This window comes from Vicugna pacos, chromosome X (assembly GCF_048564905.1).
Source record: "Vicugna pacos chromosome X, VicPac4, whole genome shotgun sequence".
Taxonomy (NCBI): Eukaryota; Metazoa; Chordata; class Mammalia; order Artiodactyla; family Camelidae; genus Vicugna; species Vicugna pacos.
In genome coordinates, this window is record NC_133023.1 from 1,800,137 (window position 1) to 1,824,344 (window position 24,208).

A 24,208-nucleotide genomic window follows, 5' to 3' on the forward strand; every position below is an offset into this window, starting at 1 on the left:
GCCCGGCCCCGCCGAGGGCCTCGGGGCGACCGAGGCGGTCCGCGCGGGGCCCGTGCGCGCCTCCCCGCGGAGCGCGCGCCCTCTCCGCGCGGAGTCAGCCAGGTGACCGCGGTCCTGCTGGCTCATTGAGGGCCGCGGGTCGAGGCTCCGGTTTCACACCCAATGAAAGGCATGCCTGTCCCTCCTCAGGGCAGCCAGAGAAGGAAAAAGAAAAAAAAAAAAAGAGTAACAGAAACTTTCGGAGGTAAACTCGGGGTTTCAGGGTTGATCTGACCCTTCCTCTGCCGCCCTGAGCGTGCGCACAGACCTACCTGTTCCTATAAATATCCTGGGAGGGATTCGCAACACCTTGCAGAACAAAAGCAGCTTTCATCTGGGACGACCGTAAAAATTCTTCGGAAAACCACAGCGTATGACTTGAAAGGCAAAAAAAGAGGAAAAAAATCCCTGCAAGCGAGGCATGATGGAGTGATCACCGTCTTTAAGATGCGCATTTGGTTGTGGTGGGGCGGTGGGGGGGAAGGGTACTGAACTCTGTTATGCGGAAAGAGTAATTTCTGCCTGGACCTCGAATGGGCTATAAATTCAAGGCCCCAGCAGGGGTAGTGGTGTTAATAGGGCAGCGGTAAAAATGGTGGTCCGTGAAGACAGCTGGACACTTCTTTTAAAATATGTATGCATAGTGGGGCAGGGTATAGCTCAGCGCTAGAAAGCCTGCCTGGCATGCACAAGGTCCTGGGTTCATTCCCTGGTGCCCCCATTAAAAATAAATAAGCTTAATTACCCCCTGCCAAAACAAACATACAAAATACGTATGTATAAAATTGTAAATGTGTATGTGTATGTAGGAGGTGTGTATCTATTCTGAGTTAAAATAAACAATAATACGTTTATAATAACTGAGGAACACATACTCACATTATACCACTGCCAATAAACTAGGAAGACGCATTCTTTCAAAATGATTATGTTCAGAAAAATCAGTGTCTGTCTGTAGGTCTGTTTAGGCAGGATTTTGCTATGTACTCCACAAGGTAAATAATATAAAGCTGGAAATTGAAAGTAGCTGAAAATTTTATTTTTTATTAATAAAGTCATTGACTCTTACGTTAAAAAATAAATCAATAAATGTGTTCCAACTGCTAGAAATAAATGAAAAATAAACAATACGTTGTTTTTACAATCTTTACAATTTATATGTATGTAAATTATACATATTACATGCCAGTATATTCTAATGTACTACTGTATTTTAAAATAAGTGTTTTCCTGCCTTCACAGGCTTTACAATGTGTATATATACATAACTACTAAATATTATAGATCTAATCTATTCTGTGGTGTATATTCTAATATGTTTTATTATATTTTCTAATACATATATTTCAAGGGAAATGTTCAGCTGCCTTCAGACTTTATATATAATATTAGGTATTATTTATATCACATACATTCTAATCTGTTCTGTGATATATATATTATAATATGTTTTATTGCATATCCTAATATATGTATATATATATTCCAAAAGAAATATTCGGCTGCCTCAGACTCTACAATTTATATATAATATTAGATATGACATGCTCTATGATTGATTCTGTTCTAACGCGTCCTGGAATATATGTTCTAACATGTTCTATTATATGCTCTATTTCAGAGATGAGTTTAGGCACAGGAACACGGTTTCCGGTTTCAGTGGCTGGATGTTACCCTCATTCAGCGGAGGCCAGTCGCGCAGCGGGAGCAGCCCGGGTCACTCCCTGTGCTCCGTCACCTCGTCCCCATTTCTCAGGTAAGCTGTTGCAAAGCCACTTCTGGGCGCCAGGCTATCTTCCTTCGTCACCAGTGAACGTTTTCCCGGCGAGGAGTGATTCAAGGATCTGTAAGTGCTCACCGTTGTTAGTAGCTTTGGCATCCTGTTTCTTACTTCTCCCTGGTCGCGGACAGCCCTGTGCTGGGTGTGCGTTGGTTCAGTGCGTTAGGAGTTCGTGATAACCCAGTTAGTTGGCTGTGTTCTGTTACAATCCTGCGCACTTACACCTCCACGGATGGAACCAGGTCCATCAAGATTGATCAAAGGTGGTGAAAGTTATTTTACAGTTGTGATGAGGACCCCCACAGTAATCCGAGGCTTGCACAGCTGCATCCCCGTGTCTGCAAGCATCCCCAGGGCTGTGTTTTGGCTCTTGGCTCTCGAGAGCTATGTCATGCAAAGCGGACGCCCCCCACCCCCGCACACTTCACTTGCTGAACAGGTGTTGGACCCAACATACGTGTTGATGCTCCTTGAAGCTGACCCGGCGGTGCCGTCTCTGCTGACAGAAAGGACGTTTTCACCACGGGGGTATCACACACAGTGCCCTGGCTGGGAAGGTCGTGAATTCCCAAATGGGCTTAGAGCCATGAATGCAACCCTCAGCCACCTTCCCTAGAAATTGAAGTTTCCTACCTATGTCGGGTTAAAAACTGCTTAAGACATTCACCTCAGATGCTGTTAAAAAGAAGTACAAGAGACACGACCATGAAGGAAAACTCAAATTTCAGGAGGATTTGATTTAAAGAGAGGAAAAATACATAACAACACAGGGAAGATAGCCAGCCTTTTATAATAACTCTCAATGGAAAGTCACAACATTTAAAAATTGTATAATCTTTTTTTAGTTTTTGATAAAAATAAGATAATTTTTTTAAAAATAAGAGGGGGGAAAAATGAAACATCAAACAAGGCTAGAAGAAAGTACTGCAGAAGGTTTGCAAATCCCTGGCTGATCATAGGAGGACATTCTAAAGCGGAGAGAGGCAGAGTCATAGGATGAACGGGTGACCAGAGCTGCCGACCGAAAAATGTAAGAACGTTAATGGAGTTATAATCAAAATAGAAACGCATCTACAGCAAGCAAGCAGAGCGCATCAGAAAAGGGCACAGCCATGGGGAATTCACACAGGGAGAAAAAAAAATCTTTCTGCTAACTAATAATCAAAGAAATGGGACTGAGACCAAATGTGACAGATTTTTGTTTTTTTTTGTTTTTTTTTTTCAAATCAGCCTGACAGCATAAAGATGAAATGTCCCATGCTGATGAGAGCATTGTACTGTTACGGTGTTAGAAACAATCAAATACGTTGGTCCAGTAATTTTTTATCTTGAAATTTATTTTTCAGAATTGAGTTTTGGGGACTATTGAATGCTTCATGGGCAAAATTACCTGGGGTCATGGGATGAAATGTGCTTCCCCGCCTCGCACAAATTTCAAATGTTGACGTCCCAACTCCCAGGACCTCAGAATGGGGCTGTGTTTGGAGATGAAGGTAAAATGAGGTCACTAGGTGGGTCCTGATCCCATAGGACTGGGGTTCTTATAAGAAGAGGAGATGAGGACCCAGAGACACGCAGAGGGACGCCCACGTGAGGACACAGGGAGGAGACGGCCGTCCGCGCACCAAGGAGACACCAGCCCTGCTCACAGTTGGTCTCAGATGCCAGCCTCCGGGACCAGGAGGGACAAATGTCTGTTGTACAAGCCCGCCAGTCCGTGACACTCTGTTGTAATGACCCTATCGGACAATTACACCCGTGAGTCAAGGCAGCTTTTATCACAGAGAAATCCATAGAGATAACTTTCAACATCTGAAACATCGGGGAATGTATACTTCTAAGCAGGTCTGTTCATGGAAGGGAATTTTCAAACTTTTCATAAATAGTCAACGAAATGGGAGCATTGTGCCTAAATTTTAAGGATTATAAGCAGTCATCCAAATTTTATAACACACTCTGGTCTTCATTATATAACAAGATGACATTCCCCAAAAGGGAGTAAAATGTCCCCAAAAGGTGACATCTGGATTAGGACATTCTTTCCTATTTTTTTTTTTTCCCAACGTTCCACAGACGTTCCTGTAATGAGGACACAGACTTCAGAGCACGCCCTGAAAGATTTTGCAGGAGACACAGATTGAGAGATTTGGAAACCTGGTGGGGTTTTTTTGTTTTGCTTTCTTTTTGTTTGTTTGTTTCTTTTCATAAAGTGATGGATTAGGTTAGAATTATCTTAGACCTTGCTGAGGTCTGAGTTTATCTTAACTCCCTGGAGGGAAGTATGAAAACACTTAGTAATTCCTACCCGAGAAATACAGATTGTTGTAGTCAGTCACCAGTCCTTAATCAGTCCAAGGAGGAAGTTTGAAAACAGAAAGAAGATGTGACGAAATGAGAAACACAGCCCCTGACCTTGGAGGACCGCGGCTGCGGCGGTAATTCCTCCTTCACGGGTGACAAAGGCACCCTTGTCCCCCTCCGAGGCGTGTGTGGGGATCTGGCAAAGCGAAGCCACCGTGGATCTGGAAGAACCCATGTAGAGACGAGACTCAGAAACTCTGAAAGTCTCGGGATGAGGTGGCCACTAGGTTGTCTCATGATAAAGCCAGGGTTTTTTGTTTGTTTGTTTTTTTAAAGTTGTTTGGTGCTGGCGAGGAAAGCAGGAGATTGAAACAATATGACAAGATGTGTCTGTCTGTGTATGGGTGACTGGGACACTGTGCTGTGCGCTGGGAACGGGCACAATGTAACTGACTGTACTTCAATAAAAAGACTAAATACGTATATGTAAAATAGATAAACGAGGTCCTAATATATAGCACGGAAAACTATATCCAATATCCTTTAACAACCTCTAACAATGCAGCACCCCACGGAGCCTAGTTTGGTGGCCACAGGCATGCCCCACCCTACAGGGGGTGCAGACTTTACAGGGGATCATCGGCAAGGGACTGTGGAAATCCTCCCGCTTTCCAGCTCCCGCTGCAGGGGCTTTGGGACTGGTACCCAGGTGCGTGAAGGTGTTGGGGGAAAACGGTCCATTCCAGCAGACTTTGAAATTGCAAGTCTGCCCGCCAAGGGGGTGCTGATGGAGTCCCCTCCCCCGGCCCCGAGTGCCAGGCATCCGACATAGGGGTATTTGGATAAAGCAGAGAAAACCTGGGACTCGTGGGCTCAGATTGCATGGAGGAGGGATGGACAACCGGCACTCAGAATTGTTAAGAGGATGTAACGTACTGGGCACTAAACGAGGAGTAACAACGTGGGAGGACCAGGCGGGAGAGCGTACCACAGCGTGTGGTCATTGCCCATGTTCATAATTACATAGTCCCATGTCTGTAAGTATATATTAGCAGTTTATGTCACAGAATATATACATGAGTTTATCTCTATGATTATATAGGTCTATACACATATCTGTATGTACATGTATCAGGTCTCCCAGGAGGGGTGGAATTTAAGTAGATGCAGGGAAGGCGTGACCTTCAGGTGTGTGGGGAGGTGGCGGGGACGGCGTGGCTGGCGTGGCTGGGGGGTGCAGCAGGGCTAGGGTGCGGTCCGGGAGGACCTCGAAAGGATTTTGCTTCTTACTCCAGGTTGGGTCGCCAGACTGAGTAGATAAAAAAGCAGGACACCCAGTTAAATTTGAATTTCGGACAAACAACAAACTATTGTTTTAGTGTAAGGATGCCCCGTGCAATATTTGGGATGTACTTAGACTGAGCACTGAGCTGAATTTGAATTTTAGTGTGAGCATATTCCATGCAATCTTTCGGTTTACTTATACTCAACGCCTGGATGAATTGTAATCTCAGATAAACAGTAAACGATTGTTTTTGTAAAAGTATGTCCATAAAATATGTGGGACTTACAGGAAATGCTCAGCTGAATGAGAATTTCAGATAAACACGGAATCATTATTTTATTCTAAATATGTCCCATCCAATCTTTGGGGCATAGTAACACTAAATGCTGAGTTGAATTTGAATTTCAGACAAACCATGAATATTTTTTTTTTTTTAGTGTAAGTCAGTCCCATTCAATATTTGAGACCTGCTTAGTCTAAAAAGTCGTTTGCGATTGATCTGAAATTCCCATTCAGCCAGCTTCCTTCGTCATTTTATTTGGCAGCCCTAACTCTGAGCAAAATGCAGAGTTACCGTCGAATTTCGATTTTAAAAGGGCTCCTCTGACTGCTGAGTTGAGAATAAGCTTCGAGGACCTACAGCAGTGGTTAGAACCAGCTTTAGAAAACTCTGCGTGTAGCCGGGCTTCACCACAGACCAACTGAATCTAGTCTCGAGGAATGGGGACCCAGGCATAGGTATTTCTGTCATTGCCTCAGGGGACTGTGGTGCATGTTGACAGCTGAGATTCCCAGCGGAAGGCTGCTGGAGTCATGCAGAGAGACATGATGGGGGTGTCATGAATTAATAAAGGCTGGGGCAGTGAAGCTGTGACACGATGCGAGACTGTCATGGTGAGTATATGACGTGGAACCTTCCTCTAAACCCACAGAATGTACGGCACCAGGAGCGGACCATCATGTAGACCAAAGAGTGTGGGTCATGATGATGTGTCAATATTGAGTCACTCGTTGTGATAAATGCAGGATGTTAATCATGGGGAAGCTGGGTGCCGAGCTAGAAAGGGTACATCAGAACCATGTGTACGTTCTGTTGATTTTTACTGTTAACTCTGCTCTAAGGAATAGTCCACTTAAAAAAATAAAAAGAGTGAAGTAAAATCATGTGCAGCAACATGGATGGACCTAGAGATGATCATACTAAGTGAAGTCAGTCAGACAGAGAAAGAGAAATATCACACGGCATCACTTATATGTGGAATCTAAAAAAATGGCACAAATGAACTTATTTACAAAACAGAAAGAGACTCACAGACATAGGAAACAAACTTACGGCTACCGAAAGCGGAAGGGAGGGGAAGGGATAAATTAGGAGTTTGGGATGAGCAGATACACACTACTGTACATAAAACAGATAAACAACAAGGTCCTGCTGTAGAGCACACGGAACCCCAGTATCTTTTAATAACCTATAATGGAAAATAGTATGAAAAAATAATATATAATTGGATCACTTTGTTGCACACTTGAAACTGACAGTGTTGTAAATCAGCTCTACTTCAGCAAAAGAAATAAATGGATGCATAACTTTACAACCGTTTGAAGAAGTAAACAAGGATACCTCTGCATATAATTGTTGGAAAAAATCTCCGGGTAATATTGATAAGGGACAACTTAGAGTGTAAGGTCTGTTTGTGTCATGTCAAAGCATAGGTGATTCTGAAGTCGTTGAGTTTCAGCTTATATTACTATCTGTTTAATACAATAATAGTAATGGGTTAATAGACTTACAATAAAGGGCAACCACAAGCCAAAAACTGACAGTTGAGTCACAGAAACTAAATAAAATCCAAGATAAGACAAAGGAAGGTTATCAAACCACAAAAGGAAGAAGAAAGCAGCGAAGAGGAAATACAAATCAACTGCAAAAGCTAAGTTCAAAATGGCAGTAAGCACACATTTGTCATTAATTACTGTATATGTCAATGGACTAAATGCTCCAATCAAAAGACACAGAGTGGCAGACTGGATAATGAAGCAAGGACCTTCAATATGCTGCATACAGGAGACCCGCTTTAGGGAGAAGGACACATACAGATTGAGAGTGAGAGGATGGAAAAAAGGATATTCCATGCAAGTGGAAAAGCCAAGAAAGCAGGTGTAGCAGCACTGATTCTGAAGTCGTTGAAAATCCTGAGTGGGTCCGCAAAGCAAGGCTTTCCTATAAAGAGGGGCATTGATTCGGGGCCGTGGCGGGCGTTACCCAGGGCAGATGAAACGTTCACTCTTTTCAGCTCATCCTCTTCTATTCAGTTTATGTTTCCTCCCAGGAGATGCTGTGTTATCATAATTTTTTAAAATAAAGGAATCATGAGAGCTGCCAGGTTCTGAAGGTACGTGCGGTCCAGTTTCCAGCCGTGTCCAAGGGTCATAAAGTCCATGAGGTCCCAGCATGGTGATGAAACAGGAGAAATACCATTGTCATCGGCAAAACAGGTCGAAGAGTATTCTTTCCGGACAACTGGTGCAGTCATACTTTGTTTTATATAGACAGAGAGATAATAACAGTATTATTAATGCCCAACAGAGATGATGGACTGTCTTAGTTTAAAAAAGGGGGGGGAGGGGAGACTACAAACTACATGTAGACACATAATTAGGACCATTTTTGTTGTTCCTACAGTTCAGTCTGTATCCGTGAAGAGGATGGAGGCAAAAATAAAACAGGACCAAAAAGACACCTAAAATAAAGACATGGTAGGAAACCATATACTCTGTATTCAGTGGAGTTAGAGATTTCCCACTTTAATTTTTTTTTATGGTTTCTTGGGTATAATTAGACCAACCCACGTGAGCCCCCAAATGATGGGCTGTGAATACCTCATGCCGCTAATTACTGTTTATTTTTGAATTCATAAGAACTCTTCTTATTGTTAAGATGCCTTGAGATATGGGAGGGAAGGAAAACACCCACAGAGAGGAAACAAAACCGTGCAGTCCATGTCCTTCTAAGGAAAAGACGTGGCTGGTTGTTAAGATAAGACTCAGCTCTGCTCTTGGGAAAGACAGCAACGCAGCTAACTTTGTTTTACCAGGATTTGGATCTGGGGCGGGAGAGGTAAAGCACGTGGGGGAGCTTTGCAGGCACCAGGGGAGTTTGCCACTTTATAACCAGGCAGTGTTTGTGCTGTTGACACTGCGAGGTGTGAGATTTCTGCAGAACTGATGGGATTCTGGAATCCTCTGTCTGTCCAGTGTAGGAGTGAAGATCCCGTAGGCACTGGGTCTGGAAGGGGTCGAGGGTTTTGTTTTGAGAGCACCCCCCTCCCCAAAACAGCTGGGCAAGAGAAGGAAGCAGAGCCCCAAAGAACGGCATATGAAGACCCACCTGGAACTAGGAAAACTCAGCTCCTGGTGGGGGCCAGCCTTCCCACCGCATGGACTCTGTCAATGAGGTAACAACACGTCATGCAGGTCATTGTTAGGATCGTTCAGACTAACACCCCGAGGCATACGGAGACCCTACTGAATAGTGGAAGATGTCCGTGCGTCTAAAGCGTTCTATGCAGGAGGGAGCAGGTGCAGCACAGCCCCGGGAAGGACAGAGAGAAGTGGAAAGGGTGATGGTGTTTGTTTTGTTTTGTTTTGTGGGAAAGTTGCAGAAGGGGTAGGTCTCAGTGAAGGGCATGACCACGCAGCACAAGAAGTGTGAGTCAGCACATTCTTACAAAATGTGGATACACTTGAATAAAAACAGGCAATGCCAGAAGTATCCAAAATGAGCCCACAAACTCGCCATCTGATACGTTGAAAGAACAAAAAGTTTCCGCCTATGTTCAGAAAGCAAAGAGGGCAGCCTTACCTCATCTGTGGACTTAACAGCAAAGATACGTCCACATGGTAAAATGAACAACAGGAAGTATTCAGCACGCGTAGATGGTGTGTATCTGGGGACGGCACCGCCACGAACAAGACAATGCATTTGCATACTAAACAGTGGACCTTTAGGACAAGACAGGGGTTTGGTATCATTTGTTTTGAATTTTCCTGAATCCGTGGCTGCCCTCTTAGGCTAGAAGGAACTTGAGGCAAGTGATCCTGATAAGCTTGAAGTTAAAAATACGGAGACAGAGACCTTTGTGGGTGGAGGGTGTTCTGTGGTGTGAGATCCCTGAGGAGTACAGAATGAAAAAAAGAAAACAATTTAGAAGTGAAATTTAATCTGCTGAACGGACGTACACAGAGCTGGAGTTCACTGAACATCAGACATGGAGCATAAGCTGTGAAAAGTGAGGAGTTGCTGTGGGTTTGTCTGGAGACAGTGAGAAGGCTTCCGGATTTCCAGAAGAGTCACAGGAGTGTTCAAGGGATGGAGCTGTATGGCTCGGAGGGTGATGCACCCTTCAATGGATCCAGCCTTCCATGGGGGCAGACGGGGCATTTTATTGCAGACCATGAAGCCGCTATGACTGGAGGATGTGGATCTACATTGTACAATGTACTAGACAATGTTTATTAATCTCACATTTCTAACGTGTTACCACTGAGGAATATGGAGGTATCTGGATGAATGTGAATTCTCGGCAGGGGGTTCAACAATCTTTGGCCAAAAGGTTGAGATTCTAGCATATCTTTATAAAGTTGATGGACATGAGGTTCAGATCTCGGGTTAAACAGTGACACCACCCCCCTCCCCCTAAAAAGTGATACATCTTCTTGGAACCTATCAGTGGGAACTTATTTGGAAAAGCGGTCTTTGCGGATGTGATTAAGGACCTTGAAATGAGATTATCCTGGATGAAACATGTGGGCCTTAAATTCAGTGATGCATGGATGCATGTCCTTATATGAAAACGGTGGGGGGAGGGGGGAGAAACACACACAGAGGAGAAAGCGTTGGTTAGAAGGACGCAGAGATGTGAATGATGTCCCTACAAACACAGGACCAGCAGAGCTGCTGGCCACCAGCAGACACTGGGAGAGGAGAGAGGCTGAAAAAGACGTCCGTCAGAGGCTCTGGAAGGAGCCAGCCCTGCCCACACCGTGACTCTGGACTTCTGGTCTCCAGAACAATGGGACAATACATTTCTGGTGCCTTCAGTCCCCGCTCTTTGGGGCACTTTGTTCCAGCAGCCCCAGAAATCCAGCACATCAGCTTGTCTTACTTCAGATCCCTGTGAGAATTTGATGAAATGGGTTGAGCCACTTCCTGTTAAGGACAGACCCATCCTCGCAGGCACCCCCAAGCTGGCCATCAGTGTTCAGGAGTGTGCAAAATGATGGGGGGGGGCGGGGGGCTGGGGGATGGTCTGCCAAGGTGTCACAACCCAGTCTGATGGTGCAGGAATATTCCAGGTTCCAGCCCACCCATGAAGCATGCACTTGTCGCAGAATGATGGCTTCAGTTGGCAGGTGCACTGTTGGTGGAAATGTAAATTCGTGCAGCCACTGTGGAAAACAGGATGGCGGCTTCTCAAAAAACTGAAAATGGAACTACCATATGACCCAGCAATTCCACTCCTGGCATATAACTGAAAAAAAAAAAAAAAAAGGAAATGCTAGCCTGAAAATATACTCGCCTCCCCATGTTCTTGGTAGCATTATTTACAACAGCCAAGATGTGGAAGCAACCTAAATGTCCATCAACAGATGAGTGGATAAAGAAGATGTGGTGTATTTATACAGTGGAATACTACTAAGCCATGACAAAGGATGAAATCATGCCATTTGCAGCCACATGGATGGATTTGGAGCACAATATGCTAAATGAAATAGGCCACACAGAGAAAGACAAATACTGCACAATATGACATATATATGGGACCTGAAAAAATACACACGAATATAAAAAAATAGAAGCAGCTTGACGGATCTAGAGAGCAGCCTAGTGATGGCCAGTAGGGAGAGGGCAGGGGGAGGGGGTTAGGAGGTACGAACTACTACGGACAAAATAAATAAGCTACAAGGACATACTGTCCCACATGGGGCTTACAGCCAATATTTTGTAGTAACTACAAATGGACTCTAACCTTTAAAAACTGTGACTCACTGTATTGTATACCTGTAAATTCTAGAATATGCTGCAGCAACTAAACTTCAATGAACAATTAAAATTTTCAAAAACAAAAAAGCGAATAAAAGTTTCAAAACTCTGACCTCCCTTGGGAGCTACTGCTACCAATTTTCTTGCTCTCAGAGTTCTTTGTAGGACCATGTCTGCCCTGGGCGGAGACCCCGAGGACACCGGCAGCGTCGCTGTCAGGGCTCACGACCAGCGGCGCGGCGTGTCATTGTTTCCTGCGTCGCGGTGGCTGTGGGGTGGCCGCGGGGCTGCGGTGAGCTGGGGCCCCAGGGAGCCGTTGCTCGGGAGGCAGGCTCACGCGTGTGCTCCCACAGCTGGCTGCCACCCGGTGCCACACCAGCCTGGGGACATTCAAGGGAAGGCGGCCGGAAAAGTCGAATCTAGGAAAGGGCTGGATGCAGCTGTCTCGGAAGTGAACTGGATTCCTTCTCCCCCGTCATGAATAGACACGGAAGTGTATGAGTGGTGCCCTCTGTCTTCGCACTGACCCTCGGGTTTGCTGCATATTTTTCATGAGCTGCCATGAGGTTAGTTTCATATGTAGGTGGAGTGAGTCCTCTTTTGTTTTTGCTTTGTCAACATTTACTTCTGATTTTTTTTTAATTGAGGTAGAGTCGATTTACAATGTGGTGTTAGTTTCTGGCGTACAGCATAGTGATTCAGTTACACATAATGTATTCTTTTTCATTACGGTTTATTATAGGAACATTGGGTATAGTTCCCTGTGCTGTACAGTAAGTCCTTGTTGTTTATCTGTTTTATATACAGTGGTGTGTATCTGCTCATCCCAAACTCCCAGTTTATCCCTCCCTCATCCCCGAGCCGGTCCTATTTTGGAATGAGCATTCAGAGGTCACCACATTGAGAGCTGGGACGCGATGACTTGAAGACTGGGCTCGGTGGGGGCTGTCCTGGGGACCACCTCCATGTGGCCTGCGGGCTGGTTTCCACCAGGGGGCATCCCTGAGGAAACGGGAGGAGGCCACCCGGGGTTTCCTAATCTTGTCTTGAAAGTGTCCCTTCCATCAGGTTCTGTGATGTTGTGGACTGAACTGTGTTCCTGCAAAATTATTATCTTGGTGTCATAACCCCTAGCATCCCAGAATGTGCTTGTATTAAGAGATGGGGTCTTGAAAGAGGGGATGAAGGTAAAATGAGGTCACTAGGGGGGTCCTGATCCCACAGGACTGGGTCCTTATAAGAAGAGGAGATGAGGACCCAGACACACGCAGAGGGATGGCCATGGGAGGACACAGGGAGGAGACGGCCGTCCACACACCAAGGGGAGAGGGCTCAGGAGACACCAGCCCTGCTCACACCTGGATCACAGATTCCAGCCTCCAGGACCGGGAGGAATAAATGTGCGCTGTTTAAGCCGCCGCCTCCACCCCCCCGTCCGTGATGCATTGTTATGGCAGCCCGAGGAGACCAAGACGGGTGGGATGTAGTAGGTTTATCTCAACTGCAAGGGGAGGGGCTTGGACTCCACTTCTTAATGGAGGCACGGTGAGGTAAGGACCTGTGTGTGGGAGATGTCAGGTCATCTCTGGAAAATGCAATCAGCTGCAGCATCCTTAGGACGCGTGTTTCTCAGGGATGGTGGAAAAAGGAGACGTGACCCATTTGAAGTACTCTGACTGCTCTGCACTGCGTTGGAGCAGCTGTCACGTACCACTGAAGCCCGAAGGACGTTCATCTGATACCCCTTCCTTAATATCGTCACCCCGACTTGTCACACTCTGGCCACCAACACCCAACCCCACCCCTAACACTTCCTGCTTCCGTTTGCACTCAAAAGCCATCTGAAGGCTTTCAATCTTGAGCGGTAAACGAGCCGTGTTTTGAGGTTTGGGAGGTTCAAGAAAGGTGGGTTTTTTTTGAAGTTTTTATCCTGCCATAAAATCAGAACAAAAGTTTGCCATTTGCAACAAGCTCGACGGATGTGGAGGGCATCGTGCTAAGCGAAATAAGTCAGACAGAGAAAGACAGATACCATGTGATATCTCTTACAGGTGGAATCTAAAAAGATACGACAAACTAGTGAATGTAAGAAAACAGAAGCAGACTCACAGAGAACAGAGAACAAGCTAGTGGGGACCAGGAGGGGGAAGAAAGGGGGAGGGCAAGACAGGGGGAGGGGAGTCAGCGGGACAAACTACTATGTATAAAGTAAATAAGCTAGAAGGACACATTGTACCACACGGGGAACGCAGCCCATATTTTACGATAACCATAAATGGAGCATACTCTTTAAAAATTGTGAATCACTCTACTGTACACCTGTAGCTTATAAAATATGATATATCAACTCTACTTCAATGAAAAAAAAATTTTTAAGCCCTGGCTCATCCACGTTCCCCCTCATTAAAAAAAAAAACACTCTAAAAGAACATACACAATTTATTCAAAATTCATTAAAAATTGTCTAGGGACTTTGTATATTATTTCTCTTCCCGAACATGTAGTGCACAGAGTCATGCACGACTCCGTGAATACGGCATGCCACTGAGCGGGAGGGCCAGAGCCTGCCCGGAGAGACATCCAGGCAGGGCACTAGACGGGTGGCCGATGGCGGCAGCCCCAGGGAGACGGGCACGAATCAGATCCTTCTCCAGCATCTGTGTCGTCCTGCCCATCGCTCCGTGGGTACCACTCCCTGCTGTGCACGTTTAATGCAGCCCGCTGAATACTTCCCCGCTAACCTCTAGCCCAGAGTTCTTCAACCCTGGCACCAAGGGTGTTTGGGCCAGGTAATTCTTTGCTGTAGTGGGGGCTGTCCTGCGCACTGTTGGGTGTCGAGTAGCCGTCCTGGTCTCCCCACCCACCAGATGCCAGGAACGAGGCCACAACCCCAATTGTGACAACCAAAAAGGTCCCCAGACGTTGCCAAGTGTCTCCTGGAAAGAGAGGGCATTGATGCTGGTTGAGAACCACTGGCTTAGCACAATGTATTGTTGGTATTCAACACAGATCATAGACACAATTTTTATATGTGGGTGTGTATATATAGGTTTAGGGAGATAGATGGATAGATAGGTAGATAGATAGATAATTGGATGGATGGATAGATAGATACATAGACAGACAGACAGATTAGATGGATGAATGGATGGATGGATGGATGAATAGTTAGATAGATGATAGATAGGTACATAGAATTACGTATTAGACGCTTTTCATATATAGTAGACAAATTATATACAGAGAGATAGAAAGTCCCAAATTTGTCTTCTTTAATTTGGCTACAATTTTCATTTAAAGAAAACCCTCCTTATCTTGACTTGTCTCCATTTAACCTTGAAAGAAAAAATAATCCTACACAGGTAGCTCACATCCAGGTGTCTGTCCTCTGAGGATCATAGTCAGTCAATTGAGTCATAATCACAGTGTGTAGGCAAAACCTCAAACCCACACGCTTTGTGAAGTTCTCAAGTTTGAAAGAAACTCCATTCAGGGAAGCTGAAATGATATTTTTATAGAAACATCATGCAGCAAGAAATCCAATGCCTAAATCAAGGCTTGGGGTGCATAGCTCAGCAGTAGAGCCTGTGGTTAGCATCCACAAGGTCCTGGGTTCAACCCCCCGTCCGTCCACTAAAAACTAAAATAAAAAATTCATTAAAACATAAGGAAGCCTGATTACCTCCCCCCAATTACCTGTGCCCAACACAGAAATCAGACTTAATTAATTCAATGTTGCTTTTATATTTTTTTTAAGTTGTAAAAGTTCTCTAAGGAAAAGAAGTTCTTTTTTTTTTTTAAACCTATGTTTGTTTGCAGCCCCTTGGGTAGCATCATCCCACCATTGCCTACATGCGAATTACTTCCGTTTGCAAAGCGTCCTCAGAGAATTTGGAGAAACATTCACTTGCTACTTCTCAGTCTCTCTCAAGCGCATTTCATTAGTTCTCTATAATGTCGCAGGACTAATGCGGAAACTTGATCACATCTTCGAGGAGACATCACCCGTTGCGTCTTATCTCCGGGAAGAACAGCTTCAAAAAATCTCCAAAGTCCTCTTACTTTTCTTCCCCCTTTTTTTTTTTTAATTTAAATTTTCTTGAGACTTTTAAATCATGTCAGTTTTTTTGGGAGGGAAGGGTAAACAAAGTTCATTCTAGAAAGAACAACTCATTGAGAGAAAAAACCGTTTTAAAATTTACAAATATGTACTGTTCATTGTTTCTAAGAATGTTTAGAGCATTAGCTTTCTAAACTTACATGGTTATCAAGGGAATAGAGCCAACCCCAAAATAAGAATTAACAGAAGGCGATAATCTAGTCATAAATGTGCTGACGTGTATTCAAGAAATCAGTCAACTAGGTTATAAATAGTAAGTAATTCATTTGTGTCCCTTTTTTTTTTCTTTAGGTTCCACATATTAATAATATCATATGGTATTTTTCTTTCTCTTTCTGGCTTCCTTCACTTAGAATGACAGTGCCTCTTTCCAACCTCACAAAACCCCCCAAATAAATCTTGCCTCCATGGTGAACTGACTTTGTTATAAATGAACAGCTTAATGTTAGGTGCAAGCCGGGTGATGATTACATTTAAAAATATTTAGACTTTGATGCGGAAGTTTTAGGATTAACACTTTAAAATGTTTGAGCTGATCACCCTGAAGGCATCCGTGGACACATTGATACTGTTTGGTTTTTGTGTGTCTTGTTTGATACCGAGCGATCGGGACTTGCTGGGAAAATGGAAAAAAGAATCGTGTTCATCCTGAGTTTTTCACTGGAGTTCTGATCTTGTCCGTCTAACGCGGCTTTGCTGGGCTCTAAACGGACTGCTTCCCGGTTTCTGGGGGGGGAGATGGTTTGTGTCCGCAGACCTTGTCGTTCCCAATGTTAATTGCTTATTGCAGGCTGACTCAGATGGGAACGTTTAGTCATGAATGTCTCTCATCTGTCTTTTATTGAACTGGAGGTCCTTTTAACACATGGACCAAAAACCAACCAACAAACAAACATGAATAAAGCAGCCCCAAGCTCTATGAACAAAGACATGTATTCATTTAATATTTTGTTTAGACATAGCCTTTCAAAACAAGAACAGAGCTTACAAGCTACCGTGTGGATCATTGTAATAACGTACTTTAAAGATATAAAACAATGTATCGTTCAGCCTGCACTGTTTAAGTCGACTTTAATGAAGACGTGGGTGAGACGTGGCTGTTTTTCCTGAGTGTAGACTTAGCAACTGAAATTAATGGTCCTTCCTTGACTTAAGAACATGGACTTGAGGTGAGTTGTAATTTTAGCGTTCATCCCCCTCCATTGCCCTGAGATGCCTGGCACAGAAGTGTTCGTTCCATCATTTCTGAAATATCCTGTGATTCCACCAAGACGTATGATCTTCTGTTTCTACGTGAAGAGATACAATCGTGAGGTCTTCTGTAGGTGCGCTTACCCATATTGCAAGACCAAACCCACATGCATTTTCCTAAAATATATTTTGGGTATTGGAGCAGAATGAAATCAAGCCAAAAAAAAAAAAAAAAAGGGTGTATACTGATGAATGAAAATGTTAAGTATTTTTGTATGGTCCATTCAAAAGGCATTTTAGGATTCATATGTTGGCTTTGTTCCCTGGCAAGTGGTAGAGGAAATTGCACAAACATTTTCTCTCTCTGGGCAAGAAGCTCTTAAAACACAGCGTTTATTCAAGAGCCGTGAGCACACAGAAATTGCACATGGTTTATTCCCCCACAGATGACACTTCATTTTACTGCCTGTGAAATCACTAGATTTGGAAATCCGAACCTGCTCTTGGCTGGGCTCAGCTGGATTCTGTTGGGCCTGTGGACTGAAGTAAACGGCAGAACCTAAAACTTGAAATTATGTCTCATTCGACGGATTTCCTGAGGGCTTGAGCCTGGCGCACAGCCTCTCAGATGCTCTACGAGGCTGTCCCAAAGAGGCAGGGGAGAAGCCAGGATGTACAGGAGTTTTTGCAACAAAGACGAGGTAGTGGGAACATCAGAAAGTGACTGTTAATGCAAGAAAGCCAGACATCTCACGGTAAGGGATTTGGCGCTTTTCCGTGCACGGCAAGGTGCAAAGGTCTGGGCTGACTGAAATCACTCCTTTGATGTGCACCCAGCTCTCCAGGGCCAGGGTCCTGTTCGTCCACATCCTGAGCTCCCTCAGGGGGCCCCACCGGGGGCGACTGCAGAGGCCGGGCTGCCTTCTGTCCGCATCTTGAGTTCCGCCCGTTCACTGTGGGCAAAGGCGGTGGCTGCTGATGCCCTGATGGCCGCAGCATCCTTCGTGCACTGATACGGCTGGCAAGATTTTTTCTGTTGCCAGGCTGGACCCCACGTTTCTGGCTGGGTGCCCGTGTCCCCCGTGGCTTCTTCCCCTGGGGTGCAGCCTCGGGGGCCGTGGACACTTGCGGGCACCCGACTCTTCTGGCCGGTGAGCCCATTCCTTACATAATTAGAAGAGAATTAAATATGTGAGGAAGTGAGGATAAAGTAGGTCTTGGTGGCCTCCGGGGTTGTGACGTGTGAGAGCCATGGCTTTCTTAAGGACGGGACCAATTCCCCTCTCTGTCCTTAGGGGTGTTGGGACCCAGGGCAGGTCCCCCCCAAAAAGGGCTCAACGGCATACAGATGATTTTGAATTAGAGTTACTTAAGAAACAGCCCGTGCAAGAAGGACTCTCTGACCTTCCTGTCTGTCTGTCTGAAAGCGGCACATAAGTCTCCGCTATGAAAGGTGCCCTGCCTGCCTATGTAGGTAGCAGGACACCCTTAGCGACAGGGACGGGGAATTCGGGGTGAGAACACTGTGTAAACAAACCTTGCGACCTTTCAACTGACTCCCTGTCCTGCAGAAGGTGGAATTCTGGCCTCTGCTTCTTGTAGACCGACTGGTGAGGACACAGTGCTATTCTGTTCATTTTCTGGGGTGGCCACACCAAGTGACCCCAAACTGCGGGGCTTCAAACAGCATGAATCCCGGAGTCCTGGAGACCGGACGTCTGAGGTCAAGGTGTCCCAGGGCCGCGCTCCCTCCCGAGGCTCCAGGGGAGGGTCCCTCCTGCCTCTTCCAGCTTCTGGGGGCTCCAGGCGTCCATCCCTGGGCTGGTGGCCGCCTCCCTCCCGTCTCTGCCTCCGTCTCCATGTGGTTTTTTCCTCTGTGTCTGTGTCTCTCCTCTTCTGAGGACACTGTCCTTGGATGCAGGGCCACCTCCTCCAGGAGGACCTCCTCTCAGGTCCTTCACGTCATCCCATCTGCAGAGACCCTGTTTCCAGACAAGGTCCCTTTGGCAGGTTCTGGGTGGGCATACATTTGGGGGTGCCTTTGTTCACCCCACAACTGAGGCCGCCTGCGAATTCCGCCGACTGCAACCTGTTTCCGATGTATTTCCTGACCAGGAAACACAAAAGTTCATCTGCATCGCCCCCTGTCTGTATTTTTCCTCAAATAGCCTTCAATCCAGTCACACCTCTGATCACTGACAACTTGCCCATTTCCAACCCAGCACGCATTAAAAATCCTCGCACAAAAGTCTCTTCCATCTGCCGATTTCGTGTTTTGTTTTGTTTTGTTTTTCTTTTTCCTTTCCTATTCTAGGTTTTACCAGGAAGGGCTCCTCTGAGCTGCATTTCGATGCTTAAGCAGTTGCTTCATTCTGAGATCGCGGTGTTGGGAGTGAACTTTCGATGGGCTGGGGGAGGCTTTATTTAGCATCTATGTGTTCCAGAGAGCATCAGCTCTGTGCTGTCACCCAGCCCCGCCGAGCGATTGCGTGGTTTTAATAACTGTTTGAAACGGGCTGCTGTAATTATGCTAACCATCTAATGCGACACATAATAAAAGTGCGATTGCAAACCTAATTACTGTGTAATTATGTATAATCAGACGTTCTTCCAGCTAATGGGAGCACATTTCTTTGCATGGAAAGGAGTGTGTGTGTGTGTGTGTGTTTGCAGTCATCCTTTTAGTTCTGTTTCAGTGGTTTGGCGGGAAAAAAAGGTAATTTTTGTTTTGCTTTGTTTTACTTTCGATATGCTTTTTTAAATAAAGTGCTTCTTCACGCGCGTGTTTGTTTACATCTCAAAGAAGAGCTTTGAATCGCGTTCGATGAGGTGGTGTGTTTGCCACAGAGTGAGGAAAGCTCACCCCCATTTTTTTTTTTAACGATTAAACGAAGATTATTTGTTGCGAGCCAAGTGGTAATGATTGGAACCCTACCTTGGAGAACCTCAATGCTTTAAATTGCTTCCTCCTTGGAAACGTTAGCAGTGAGATGTGTTTCACAGAAATGTTTTCAGGCTTCAAGAACATATGTGAAAGCATTTCTCCCAACCGATGATCAGAACATAATTACTATTAGTGTATTAAGTGTTGCAATAAATGTAAACCAGGAGACAGAATCTGGCGGGGCCCATGTCTCATGCTGGTGTCCGACTTGAGTAAGGCTGAAGGGTTTGGGGGAAAAAAATTGTTCCCTTTGCATGATGCCTGAAACGACCTTTTTTGGGGCAACTCCTGGGATCCGAGCATCTTCCAGAAGGTTCTGCTGAAATTAAAAACAGAATTGAGAAAGAAGACAGGTCAAACCGTCAGAATTCAGAATTATTTTTGTTTTACTCCGAGGGAGGTTGGAGGTTTCGAAGAAGAACATGTGGCCCAGAGCCGGCCGTTCCGAAGAGGCTCCTGGAAGCTGCCACAGGCTGCTGCTCGCTTGCACTGTATCCAGCAAGCTCCAATCGCATGCCACCCCGGCTGCGAGACGGGGGGGTCTGCGTACCAGGTTCCGGACGCTTCGTGGTGGAAAAAGGGGACGGTGACTATTGGAAAAGCCCCCAGCCGGTGTGGTGGCGTCTCGGCATCGTGGGTGCATTTGGGGCTGAACGGAGGAGCTGTGTTGCAGAAAGCAGGTGGACGCGTGGGCAGCGGTGGCCTGAGACAAGGCGGGCCGGGCCGTGGGGAGAGGTGGCAGGCGGAGAAGGAGCACCCAGCCGTCCGGGCGTGGCCGCAGCCGTGGGCAGTGCGGGGCAGGGAGGGCGGACGGCCTCGGGGTGCACACGGGGGACTCGGTTCTCTGGCTTGGTAGACCTAGTCCCACGCTTCTCAGCTGGGATGGACTTTGTTCCTGCAGCCCCACCAGGGGACACTTGGCACCGTCTGGAGACACATTGCGTTGTCAGAATTTGGGGAGCGGGAGAGAGAGTGAAGGACACACAGACACAGACACACACATACACAGAGAAAGAGACGGAGGTTCTGAGCGTGCCCCCAACCTTCCTCCCCTGCAGCTTGAATCGTCATAAAACAGACGATTCGGGGGCAGCTTGTGTGTTCACCACGCTGTCCAGTCTCCACCTCTGTCCAGTTCCAGAGCATTTCATCGCCCCTCCCAAAACAGGAGCCCCTGCATCCATCAAGCGGTCACTCCTCATTCCTCTCCGTCAGCCCCTGGCCTTCTGTGTCTGCGGACTGGCCACTTCTGGGCATTGTGTATAAACTGAACCACGTACCCATGCGGCCTTTCGGGTCTGGCTTCTTTCAGTGTCTGAAACCTGATTCCATCGGCCAAGACCCTGTTCCCAAATAAGGTCCCCTTCTGAGATACTGGGGTTAGGATTTCAGGGTATCGTTGGGGGGTGAGGGCGGCTGGGGGACACGGTAGAACCCACAAGAGCTTTCAAAACTCAGTCATGACAACCACAGATTTTCTTTTAAAAAAAGGAAATGATACTACACTTAAAAAAAAAAGGTGTTTATTGAAATTAAACCCTCTTCTAGCAAGCGAGAGCATTTTAGTTTCCATGTGACCAGTTCATAGTGTTTATGGATGGTTTCTTTCTTTTTAACTAAATTAAAAGGGAAGTTTTAAAAAAAAATCTCTTCAAAGAAGGTATAGATTGACGTGTAAATGGTACATCAGGAATCACGGATACGTGTTTGTAAATGTGCTATTAAGACAGATGAGATGTTAACCGGTGTTGGCCAAGTGCCATCGACGGACACAAGATGTGGATTGTTCCAGGACCGTGAAGAACACAAGATACGGTGCTGTTTCGAAACCAAAAGGAAATCTGATTGCCAGCACGTTTGTACACGACACAATAATAGCAGTCAGTCCCCATGGCCACGTCAGGAGCTGCGCGATGTTAGTGCAACGTTGAAAAAGATCAAAATGAATGCCAAAAAAAAAAAAAAAAGATGAACAGCTTTTCTAAAAAAAGGCAGTGGTCAGTACACACAGACGATGCTCACCAGGTCACTTAACCCTCCCCCTGCCTTGTACCCGGGGAGGCGAACCAGGTGTGTGGGCCCTCCTTCATGCAGCATCACCGGAAGGCTGCAAGGGACGCAGGAACCTGGACGGACCTGCAGGCCATCGTGCTAAGTGACGTGAGTCGGACGGAGAGAGACGAAGGCTGGGTGATCTGACTTCTAGGTGGAACCTAAAAAAATAAAGCAAAGTAGCGAAGGTCACAAAAGAGAAACAGAGTGACAGATACAGAGAAGAAACCACTGCTGACCAGTGGGCAGTGGGAAGGGGGGAGGGCAGGATAGGGGCAGGGGAGGAAGAGGTACAAATTATTAGGTGTGAAGTAAATAAGCTACAAGGATACACTGTACAACACATGGAATAGAGCCAGGAGTTTATAGTAACTATAAATGAAGTGTTTATAAACTGTGAATCACTATGTTGCACACCTGAAACTTACGCAGCGTTGCACACCCACTGTACCTCAATAAGTTCAATTTAAAAAAAAAATTGAAAAAAGGAGAAGAAAAGGGTGAGGAGGGCAGAGCTCAGTGGTAGAGCTCATGCTTAGCAGGCATGAGGTCCTGGGTTCAATCCCCAGTCCCTCCACTAAATTAATTAATTAATTAATTAATTGCCTCCCTCAAAAAATTTTTTAAAAAAGAAGAAGAAGAAAAAGGAAAGATGCCAGGGAGTCTGGGAGGGGCCTGGGTCCCGCTCGCCTGCACAAGTGTCCACCCGGGTACCAAACCGCATCGCCCCTGCTCTTCAAAGCCAGCACAGAGCAAGCACCTGTGTCTTCCGCCCAGAGGAAGGTGGGAGGCGTGAGGCATCTTCCACGAATCCTCTGGTCTGTGTGCAAAGACACAGGCGTGAAGGCTGTGTCCCTCTGGGGCTTCCCCACGTGGGTCTGGCGTGTGCCACTTCGGGTCACCTGAGTCATGATGCTTTGAGCCCAGGCTCAGGGCACGGCGATGCATCTTCCTGCTTCCTTTGTTCCGACCGCAGAAGTCTCCCCTGAAGGGGCTCAGGGAACCTTGTCCCTGCTTCCCGCTCCCGGACACGCATGTCTTTTCCTAATTGTGTCCCAGAGCATCCGTTCTTTCCAAATTCCCTGGGGAGAAGGTAGAACATAGCCACCTTCACGGGGGAGCGGACGGGCAAATGTTTATCTTTGAAACCCGGCTGCAGCCTAATACTGACATTGGGACTTCCATGTTTTGTCCCCTTGCTACTCATGTCCACGGTTCAGAAGCTGGGGGGTGCACGGACGTGACCTGGAAGGTGCAACGTTTGTGCCAGGGAAGGGACACATGGCATAGACGGAAAGAGCCAAGCGTCCGACCTGGGAGCTTAGAAAAAGAGCAGCCAAACACACACACACACACATAAGAGAGAAAGAAAGAAAAGGAGAAGCACAGGGTTTCTTATATTAAAAAAGCAAAATGAAACAGAAAGGAACCACATAGACAAGATGAAAAGTATCTGAATTATTTTTAAATAAATGTCATTTTAAGTTAAAACTGAATTTTAGTAAAATTTGTTTTGTTTAAATTTTTACTCTTTATTGTTAATTTACTTATTTAATTTTTTTTAGCTTTTAAGTTTTTTTCTTTCTTTCTTTCTTTTTTTTTTTTTTTTTTGAGGGGAGAAGTTTATTTATTTACTTATTTTAGAGGAGATACTGGGGATTGAACCCAAGACCTCATGCCTACCAAGCATGCGCTCTACCTGTTGAGCTATACCCTCCCCTCCTAAAATTTTACTTATTTTTATTTTTAGGTTTTAGTTTTTTGGTGGGTGGAGGTAATTAGGTTTATTTATTTATTTTTATTAAAATGGAAGGAGTGGGAATTGAACCCAGGACCTCATGTGTGCTAGGCATACCCTCTACCACTGAGCTCTACCCCCCTCCTTAAAAATTTACTTGTAACACATTAATTTTCTTTTAAATTAATTTTAATTTGTAATACAGCTAAAAGCACACTGAAATAGAAGTGGTAAAATCAACAAAATTCTGGTGAGATTGAACGTACAAAGGAAATAGAATGCGCCATGGAATAATAAAACGAAGATATAACTTAAGACGAAACAGTGTTTTTATATATTTTTATATATATTACATATATATATAAAATATAATTTTGAATTATTTTGTCCCTTTACATTTAAAAACTTGGGCACAAGGATGCATTCATAAAACATTGTATTTTACCAAAACTGTGTCAAATACCGGTGTAAGACCTGAAAAATATTATAGAAATTTAATGAATTGAGTCAGTAGTTAGAAAGTGTGCCACCAAGAAAATGCTACGTTCACGTAGTTCCATGAAACAGCAGAAAAGTCCAGTGCTGTCCAAATTTCTCCAAACAACAGAAAAACAAGGGCCATCTCCAAAGCATTTTTTTTTTAAGCTGGGGATATTTTTATACCAAAACTTAATAAACAAAGCACAGGAAAGACAATTACAGAGCCATCTCACTG

General features: G+C 45.4%; 1 long non-coding RNA gene across 2 annotated transcripts in view; it reads left to right on the forward strand.

The window, feature by feature from the left end:
• The window catches only part of LOC107034160 (uncharacterized), a 90,961-nt gene that overhangs the window by 4,078 nt on the left and 62,675 nt on the right, over positions 1–24,208 (forward strand). For both annotated transcript variants that reach the window (XR_012067455.1, XR_012067456.1), the window contains exon 2: positions 1,661–1,795. This is a non-coding gene — a long non-coding RNA (uncharacterized lncRNA). The remainder of the gene's footprint in view (positions 1–1,660; positions 1,796–24,208) is intronic.